The 11,250-nt window shown below is 29.2% G+C and overlaps 1 pseudogene; it reads right to left on the bottom strand.

The window, feature by feature from the left end:
- Positions 1 to 3,708, bottom strand: part of LOC107025128 — a 6,292-nt pseudogene extending 2,584 nt beyond the window's left edge.
- Between the last annotated feature and the right edge of the window lie 7,542 nt (positions 3,709 to 11,250).

Below are 11,250 nucleotides of genomic sequence, written 5' to 3'. Positions count from 1 at the left end.
ATATAGGTGTCAGTGCCATAATTAATCTCTAATTTTAAATTATTAATTAATTTAATATTATTATTTATTTTTTTAATAAATAAAAGAAGTTAATATTTTAGAAGATAAGTTAGAGTTTTAAATTAACAAAAATATATAACTGTCAATTGTTGAGTCAAAAAATTTCTAATCCCTTATTACTTCCTAGACGCCATAAATTATGGACAGTCTCCTACTCAATATATTCAATAGTGTAAACCGTTGTAAATATATTTCAAAATATTTGAAAAATTATCATCTTATAATTGCTGATATGAAAATATCCGCTAAGAAAATTGCACTACATTGTAAAGTTGATACCATTCATCAATATAATTGGAATTTTGGCATTTATGGGTCACAAGGTAATAATTTTTCTTTTCTGTTAAATTATTTTAGAACATTTACTAAAAGAAATTCAATAATCTTTTTTGATTTAAACCTTTATATTTTATGATCTACAAAATGCTGAGAAATTTTGATATAATAGTTAAGTATTTTCATATTAAGAGAGTCTTTAATTATCTTATATGTCTGATATGATAAGTCATTCTTTAAATAGTGTTTGGAGAGTGAGGTTATGAAAATACGTATTTATGTCTTTTTGTAAATATTAAACTACTATTTGAATCACTAAATTGGATACTGCAATTTTTTTCTTTATTAATTTCAGATATTTAGTTTGTATCTAATGTCTAAATGTTATATGCATTTTTTGAGAAGCCAAAATATCTTCAAATCTCAAATGAAGCATGGGTGTTTGAGTAGCCGCATAATATGATTATATCCATTTATATCTTACTAGAAAATGATTATATCCCATTTATATCATATCATACAGTGTGAGACAGTTCTTCCATTTTAATTTATATGACTAAATATCTATTATATTATTTCTTTTATGAGCATATATTTTATAAATTATATTCAAATTTTAGATATAAATTCTCTTTTTTGTGAAAACACAAAGAAATTACTATACGTACTTTGTGAAATCTAACTTGATTTTGTTTGATTAATTATTTTTTGGCATAATACATAAATATGCCCTTTAACTTGGTTTCAAATCACATTTATGCCCTTCAACTTTGGATGTGCACAAATAGACACTCAAACTTGTATAAAGTTGAATAAATAGACACACATGTCATACATGTCATCCTACATGTCATTTTTTGTCCTACGTGTATTGTGCCATGTAGGACTCATGTGTTTATTTATTTAAAAGTTGAATAGTTAAAGTGTCTGTTTGTGCATTATGAAAGTTGGAGGACAAAGCTAAAATTTAAAGCTAAGTTTAGAGTCTAATATATGTATTATCCCATTGTTTTTCCATGAAATAGTCTTAACTTTTTGTTAAAGAAGAAGAAGAAGTCAACATTTTAATAAAGAAATAGCTTAAAATCTGTAGGTAAAATTAAAAAAAACGACAATTATCTAAATCCTCTCCTAAGATCTCTCACCCATTTACTTAACTATCTTAATCTATTAAAATTCAACTATATAAGCCAAAAGTGCTATCTGTCATCAAAATAATTAACAATTTTTTTTTGGTAAAAAACACTACCTTCAGAAAAATATAATTTTAATTTGATAAATAATTGTGTTAAAATTCGTCAAATAAAACTATCAAAATACAAAATTGATAGTTATAATTATTTTAATAATTTGGAGATTTTCTCAAAAAAAAATATCAATTGAAAAAACCCTGACAAATGTTCTTATTTGAAAAAATAAATTACGACAAATATTTTTAAATTATAATAATGTTGTATTTAAATCTATTATAATAATTGATATTATTGCTTTCAATTTTTTTTAATTAGATTTGATTTGAAATGCCTTATATATTTACAAGATATATACATAATAGTATGTTGATGGTACTTATAACTCCTAAACTTTATTAAAATAACATATTAATTATTTATATAAAATTAGTTTAAATTTTTTAAAACTAAATCCTAATATGTCACTGTTAGGTTATATTTACAAAAGAATAAATTATACCACACTTTTAAAAAGGCTAAACAAATCTATAAATAAATAAATAAAAGAAGAGATTTGTAGTAATAAAACGAATAGAGATGCTCCATTTTTTATCTTTCAATTTTTTCTTTGCACGAAAAATATATTAATTTAATAATTTATTTTATGTGGGATATACTTATTTGATTGTAGTAGTGTATTTTTTTAATTGATCGATGGAAGTCCTTTTTTCGTACAATTTTATTTTATGAAAAGATATTTGATTAAATAGAGGTGATCTTATTTTGCAAGATTGAACAAGATAGGAGTGTGCTAAAGAGGTTGCAACATGCTTTGCAAATTATATATATAAATTTTAGCAAAAAAAATTTAATGTTTTTAATGATAATTTTAAATTGACCTATGAATTTAAATTTTAACTATACAATAAATATCAATTCAACAACGCCACATATGCTATTAATCTTCATTATACTAGAAGAAGAAAAAGTAGTTATATTATACCCATATTTCACATAAATTATGCTAAAATTTTGTTAGCATGACGTGTATAATATAAAACTGAAACATTATTTATGATTATGCATGTACTTTTATTACTCAATAAGAATTTGTAATGGTTATTTTTTACATTTAAAAATATTATATATTTAAATATTCGCGCAACGTGCGGGTATATATACTAGTATAAATTTAATTAGTAAGGTGTACAATTCCTTAAGTACCATCAATATTTTTTTCTTGTTGTTGGCCAGGAAGTTCCTCCTCAAAAGAATCCTCTTGATCCCATCTTGTATTGTTTTCGCTGCGTTCTTTGAATTTCTCACTTTCTAACTCCTGCAAATCCATATTGTTTCTTAATAAATGATTGGAGATAGAAAAGTATATTTTGGAATATAATTAATAAATGTGTTCAATAATATCTTTTTTAAATAAACATGTGTTGAACAATTACCTCCCAAGCTTGAAGGAGGGGATACAAACATGTATTGCCAATGTTATTGTCTATTAAGGTAGCACAATAATTATCCAATGGGTTATCTTCACCAAGGCTCTCAAACTCACTTGAAAATCATAAATAACCAAATGAAAGATAATTAATAGTACAAGTCATTTATAAGTTCTTGAATAAACTAATAAATTATATACTGTGAATAATTTGTTATTCATGCTCTTCATTTTTCCTCTCTTTCATTGAAAGTTGAGAATTGCTTCCCTTGTTCCCTTGAAACAATATTAAAAAATTTTTTTTTACAAAAAAAGAGTTATTAATGATACAATGAAATTAATTTTTTTTACTACTAATAATCTAATTAATTTTTTAAAAGTTATTTAATAATAAGATTAAAATTAAAAAAGACATTAATTCTCTTTTATTTATTAAAGTGAACAAGGAAAACAATAATCAACATAAGTCAAGTTTAAGATGTTGAATGAATTAATTGCGTACCATAAATAATTTTTTGCTTTCGCTTGTTCTGTAGCATTTTCTTGGAAGAGTCTCCTTGGTTCTCTCTAGATGATTTCTTATTCCTCTTGGCATATTCTTTTCTGCTTCGAGCATATTGGGAATATACTATTGAATGAAATACAAAAAGCGAGATCAACTATTTATTCAAATTGACAAATCATGGTCGCAAAAAGCAAGATCTTTCCTCCGTAGTAATGCCGTTGAAGCTATATACACTTTACCTTAATCATTACCGTACATATACACTGTATCTCATAAAGTAAAATTGATTTGAAAAAAATAAATAAAAATTTCACATAGATTTGAGAGCTGAAACAAAGCTTTTTGATATGAGAGAAACATAGAGTAATGATTATCAGGGATGAAGAAAGCATCATCCTTTGGTGACACTCATTCTCAAATCGAGATGGAAGTCTCGTTCTCAGATTGAAAATTATAATTGAGTGAATAACTTTGGAAAAATTGATGAAAGTCTTGTTGTATTTAGATGAGATTGTTCATACATATCAATACACAACAATAAAAAGTAACATACCTGATGTTATCCCACAAGTAGGATTTGAAAATAGTGAGATATACACAAACTAGGGTTTAAAAATAGAAAGATGTACACAACTTTGGCTACAACCTTTTTGGGGTAGAGATATTTTTTTTCAATATTCCATTGACAAAAGAATTAAAACAGGATTACAAGAAGAAGAAATCAAACATTTTTCACTTTTGTTAATTATAGGTTTTAAAATTTATTAGAAATGGTCGATAAATTCAAAAACAAGACACTTGTTAAAATGAGTTGTACATTTATGAATGAACACAAAGGAAAAACATTGAGAAAAAAATTTTCAATTGACTCAAACTCACCATCACACAATTTGATTCCTTTATTGAAAGAAAATAAAAGACAAAAATGAATTGAATAAAATGAATGAGTGAATCAATACCGTCTCAATCACGTTTATATGTTCCTCTTGGTTGTTGATCTATTGTAACGACCTGTTTAGTCGTTTTGAGCAGCAGATTTTATTTCTGGAAAAACTGTGAGGTATACAAATTAGCTAGAATACAAAACAAAAGAGAAATACTAGCTTGTTCACATATAAATTGTGATTGAAATACAGAATGAATACCCAATGAAATATAAAAATTGTTAGCATACAATTATGAATATATATATGTGTGTGTGTGTGTGTGTATATATATATATATATATATATATGTATGTATGTATATACACACACACACACACACACACACACACACACACACACACACACACACACACACACATACACACACACACACACACATATATATATATATATATACATATATGTATATACATATATGTATATATATATATACATATATGTATATATCATATTTTTAGTCGATTAAATAATTTTTTTTAATTTTTTTCTGATTTCATTTTAATATTTCAGATTTATTAGAATCTACAAATTCAATCATATGTTTATTTTGTTTAATTTTTAATATATTTGTATTTGCTTTAGGGTTTTAGTTCGAGAAAAACATATGTATGTCTATAATGTATGAATCAACAGTTTATTTGCGTATTCATTCTATCTATATGTCAAAAAGTTTTACACTTTTAGTTTTTAAATTGTATTTCAATCTCAATTAGTATACCAACATGTTTGTATTTTCTTCTTAATTTGTATTCGTCATAATTGTATGCTAACAATTTTTATATTTCATTGGGTATTCATTCTGTATTTCAATCTCAATTTATATGTGAACAAGCTAGTATTTCTCTTTTGTTTTGTATTCTAGCTAATTTGTATACCAACAAGTTTTTGTATTTTATGTGCCTACTTTACCTTTCAAGGTCACTTTGTATTTCAAATAAAGAGAGTATTTCTTTTGTATTCACAATTTTAGATTCAATCTCACTTTGTATTTATAACTTTGTATATTCATTTCATATTTGTATTCATATATTGTTGTATTCAACATATAGTTCATGATCGATTAATTTATATTTTACCTTTCAAAGTCACTTTGTATTTCAAATGAAAAAAGTATTTCTTTTTGTATTCACAACTTTATATTTGATCTCACTTTTTAATAATAATTTTATATTTTCATTTCACTTTTATATTCATATATTGTTGTATCGAACGCATAGTTCATGATCGATTAGTTACATTAACTTAATGAAATACAAATTATTGTATGCATTCAAACCGAAAAAACAACTACTAAACTAAAAAAAAATTCATTCGTTATACATCATAATTTGGATACAAAATATCCGGAAAAAACTATAAATATCAATGCATACAAAGATTTCACTGATTCAATTAGAAAAAAAAAAACTCTCTTGTACTCTACATATATGAATATATCATCCAAACAAACAAAAAATTGAAAAAAAAATACTTGATTATTATTCAATTATTCATTGGATGCGATAAATTTATAGTCGTCAATTTTTAAAAATTCTGTCTCAAATATATGTCGTATTAAATTTGAAGAAGTTTTGAAAGTTATCAGATGAATCATTTGTAAGACAAACTAAACTATTTTAATTATTTTTTTATGTTCTTAAGAAGAAAGCAAATAACACTCGACAAAACGATGACTATTTATGCTCTTCTCAAAGAGTAACTAACTTGTGTATAAAATTTTTTTACCTTTTTTGAATTTTTTTGTTCCATAATTTTCTCTGTTCATAATTATTTGTATTCTTTTAAATACATAACTAATTTCTTAACAAACTAAAATAATGACATTTTTAATAAATAATGAAATTGTTGCTAAGGAGTCCCACTAAAAACTAAAATATTATTGTTTTAAAATTTTTTCCTAAATTTAAATAGTTTTCATAGAGTTAGTCAAATATCATATCTAATGCAAACCATCAGAATCACAACAAAATTGACATAGGACATCAAATTGTGATTGAGGTAATATATTTTTCTTACAAAAGATAATAGTCAGGTTGACTTAAAATTAAAGTATTTTGAATTTATGCTTTGGAGTGAAAGACACTACATCTCTTTTCTTTTAACTTGTTTAGATTATGAAGTTCACGAATATGTGACACACATAAAACAGTATATGTGTAATTGTTCATATAATACTATAAGATAGATTAAAATAAAATAAAAACTCAATTTAAAATTATATGAAAAACATTTACTTTTTCCTGCAATGTGATAGACGAATAATTTATGGGTATATGAAGTTTAAAAATTAATGGTTATGTCGTGTGTGCTTATATGTCCCTCTTAATTGTTGAATTATTCCTTTGAATAGTAATAACATCAAGATATTTAGTAAAGAAATCGAAAAAATTGTTGAAGATAAATTTAATCCTGGTGTGGGAGACAAAATATAAAAATATTAGAAAAACTATATCTATTTATAAAAATATATTTTTTCGATGAATGCAATTCAATTGAATCCCCTCCTCAATAGATAGTTTTTTCATTGCTTTAGAAAACTACACTTATCGAGTTTGGATCATTCAAATTTATCTGTTTAAAATTTAAACATGCAACTATATGAAGAGATAAAAGTTCTAACTATCACGATTCAAAAATTGGGAGTGATTACACCTGCCTTATTCAACTAAAACATGTCAACCTAAACAATCATTGACAAGGGTAAATACGAAAGTAAGAAATGAGATAAGGACTAAACATAACATAAGAATTTTTGAAATAATAACATAACAAAATCTTCCCCAAAACCCGGTGTCATGTATACAAGTCACTAGGTAAATTTACAAATTTTATTAAAGAACAAGTCAGAATGTCTAAAATCCTAGAATAGAAGAACGACATAGTTAAGAGTAAGTGACACCTTCTGCGATGACTAGAAGGTACCTCACAAACTCCTCAAATCAAGCCTCGGACACTGATGTGAGAGGAGGATCGGGATGAACGGGACCCATACTCTTTGTGCAGGTGGACTAGCAGATGATAGAGCAGATCCCTTTTGTTTTATTAAAAAGAAGACCGGTTCACATTACTCTTTTACTTCCCGGAGTCATTCTCGGATGTCTTAGCCCTCTCATTCTTAAACTCTTCCCTATCCCTGAACTTGTCCTCCTCAACTTGTTGCACATGGATCATTAACATTGCTATATCCATATCCCTATCAACATAGCTGCCTTAACTTGATTTCATGATAGGGATACAACCCAACAATGAATAAACTCATCCTACTCCTCATGTCAACAACCATTTCCATTGCATACCGAGAAAATTGTGTGAACTTCAGACTGTACTCATGAGCGCTCAAAGAATCTGTAAGGACCCTAAAATGAAAATAGGATGAAATAGAGATTCACATGAGTTTCTTCAGTTAACGACTTACTAAAATGATGATAAATATATTTTATTAGTTGGTTTAAAGATTTTTGAGGTCAAACGTCAAGGGACGACAAAGACGTTTGGAAACTCGTCTTTTGTGTGCTAGAGTGTTCTAGAATGTTGTCCTTGATTTGGTGTGTTGTTAGGTGTCTAAAATCAGTGGAAGTGACTCTAGGGCCTATATTAACATGCTTAAGGGTTAAACGTCGGGGTAAAACTCCCCAAGGACCACCCTAGGGGCCTTTGAGAAGGGCCCTAAGCTCAACCCCCAAAACTGCCAAAATGGAGTGACCTACGGCAATGACTTACGGGCAGCAGGTCCTTTGACAGGGCATGGTCTTGCTCTGCAGGTAAATAAATAGCCTAGGTATACTTAGCTCCCATGGACAAGTTTAAGATAAATTCCGTGAGGCAGCAGGACATTTTATCACATCACCTACAGTCCTTTAGGTATTGGCCGTAAGTAAGCACATGTTTTTCAGGTGCAAGTCAGCCAAGCCAAGGGTGGTTTGGTAAATTCCACCCTTTAATGAATAAATACTTGGACGGTTATTTTATGTATTTTAGGGTATTTTAAGTTAGTTAAAACACCTAAACATAGAATTAGAATTCATTCTTTAAAATCAAAACCGCTCTTTCAAAATGGTTCTCACAAGAATATCATGGGAGCTTAAGGTCAAGTTGGAGCTAGATTTGAAGATATTTATTGCTAAGTATTTCAATTTTGTGGGAAATTCATATGTAAGGTATGATGATCATTCATCTAGGTAGCCTTTACCCTATAACCAATTTCAAATGGTTTCCATGTTTTCCACTAGTTATGAAAACCCCCAACTCTTCCGCAAACTCACGTTTTCTTGCATTTAATGATTTCAAAATAATATTATTGTTATATTATGATTTAATTGATGTTTTATGGTGATTAACTCCATGAACCCATGATTACTGGAACTCCCTAATTTTGTCTTGTAAAGGGGGTTTGATAATTATGATTGCCGCTTGTGGAATTGTACTTAGATGGATTTATAGTATTGATTCCTATTGTTATATATCTCTATTTATGATGAATTTTTGATATATGGATGAGTTGGTGATCTTAGTCTTGTGGGAATGATAATGGGGAAATTCTCTTGTTATGTTGAAAATGTTGGAAGTTGAATAGTGGTGAATTGTGGCATTGAAGAATGGTGAGTTGACTCAATTGCTTATCATAGTAGGTTTGTTTTTGTATAGTTTAATCCACTTATGGTAGAGGCGTTTACTTCTTGTTCTTATTGTGATTGTGGCCTTGAAGGCATTATAAAGTCAATTGAAGTGAGGTTTATGTTATTGTGTAAAAGGTTGCATAATGTAAAGTTGTCATGTGATGTTAATGTGATCTTGTATAATGTTATATGGTATTGTGAATGTAAGCATGTTCCCTTTAAATGTTTACATGTGATGATGATAACTATGAAGAGACTTTATATGTTGGTATGGTGTTTTGATTAGATAAACCTAGTTGTCCCTGCTTGATACATGAAAGATATGATAAACCTGATTTCTTGACTTGATAGGCTTAAACATCCTTTTCTTGAGTGAATGAATTAAAGAATGAATTGGATCGGCTAGACCTAGCATGGGGACCGCTCTGTATATGAGCTATCCTTGTGAACCTTGAACGGTAGACCCTAGTGGTGCCCTTCTTGATCATGGTATTATGGGTAGGTAGGCCTAATCATGCCACCCTATCTAATACACTTATGTGAATGAAATCACTCTATGGGAACTATGAGAAAGTACCGAGTAGATATGGTTAACATAGTAGCTCTACTTGAGTATGAGAATAGAGTACAAAGAAGTCTTTTAATATCCCCTATATCATGTGCCTACATCGGATGTGTCCTAGTTCTACCCGTGGCAAGTAGAAGACCCTTCACAGAATAGGGTAGAATCTGGATTCCATACCTAGATACTATGGTTTATGTCGGTTATGCCTATTACCATCATGTGGAATGTGCAATTTAGCTATTGAATAAGTTCTACAACGTGGAAGTAGTTGTATGAGATGCTACCTACACATGGCACGAGTAGGCTTTGAAGATACTAGAGCGAGTTCCATAGGTCTTCCAAGACCATTATGTGAAGTCTCTTAAATGCATGAATGTCTCTATAAATCCTCTAATAAGAAACTTTTACTTGTTGCATTGTGTTTAAAAGGAAGGGTTCTTGTCTTAGGTAGTCTTGAGGCACACTTAGGTGTGCATGAAGAGGTTTTTTGGGAGTCCCCTTCATGTCTTACTTATGTGGGTCTTAGGATAACCTTATGTAGAAGGTCTAAATAATAAGTTGGGGTACTTTATGAATGTGGTGCTACCTTGTGTATTATGTGGGTATTATCTTGTATGTTGATGTTGACTTGTATAACGTCCTTTACAATTGGTTTATGAAACTTTATCGATATGTCTTGTAAATCATTTATATCAAGTAAATGTCCCTTTTAGCATGCTTTTTGCATGGTCATCATACTTAGTTCTTAATTATACTAATTCCATATTTTCCTGTTTTCTCTACAAAGTGCAGGTGTGGGCAAGTGAGGTGATCTCTAGAGTTGAAGCTTGGGACTTAAAAATTCTCTCAAGATTTTTTATGTCCTCAAATGTCGAGGACAAAGACTCCTTATTCTAGTTTATCCTCATTAAGACATTTGTATTAAATTGTATATTTCTATCAATGTAAAGGGCTATGTCCCTAAGTTTAATATTCTTAAAGTTTGGGTCTATATTGCCTTATGAGACTAGAGTTTCCTTGCTTATAAAGACTTATTTTGAAATCGTTTTGACTCTTACGTCTTTTGATTTTGCTTAAATAAGGTTATAACTCTGCACTATTGATAACCTATGTGATGAATGAATGTTATGGGCTTTTGTAAGACCTCTTCAAGTTTGGATACGCAGTGTGACGACTAGGGGGTGCTCTCAGGACATTACAGACTTAATATAGAGCATAAGGCTATGAAATGGTCCTTAGGATTCAAAGTCTCACGAGGCCACGTCTGGTAGAGTCTTGTTCATCAGTGTGAGTCGCGACACATCCATGAACAAGAGGCTATGGAACGATAGAAGTTACACTTCTTTGATATTCTTGAAATTGTGCCATAGAGTGTAGTTTTATAAGTGTCTTTTACTAATTCTTCTTGTAACGACCTGTTTAGTCGTTTTGAGCTGCAGATTTTATTTCTGGAAAAACTGGGTGAGACGACGGAACCCACGACGGACCGTCATGGGCACGACGGACCGTCGCAGGTGTCTCGTTCCAGAACACTTAGACTTTTGAAATTTGGGCACTGAAATCGACTCTCTGAACTTAGTAACGGCATGGCAGGACGGACCGTCATAGGCGTGACGGGCCGTCACAGACTCTTGGTAAAAATCTAGTCTCTGAACTCTGTGA

The sequence above is a fragment of the Solanum pennellii genome, chromosome 7 (assembly GCF_001406875.1).
Source record: "Solanum pennellii chromosome 7, SPENNV200".
Lineage (NCBI taxonomy): Eukaryota > Viridiplantae > Streptophyta > Magnoliopsida > Solanales > Solanaceae > Solanum > Solanum pennellii.
The sequence above is the reverse complement of the archived record's forward strand: the minus strand, read 5'-3'. Positions and strand labels throughout refer to the sequence as shown.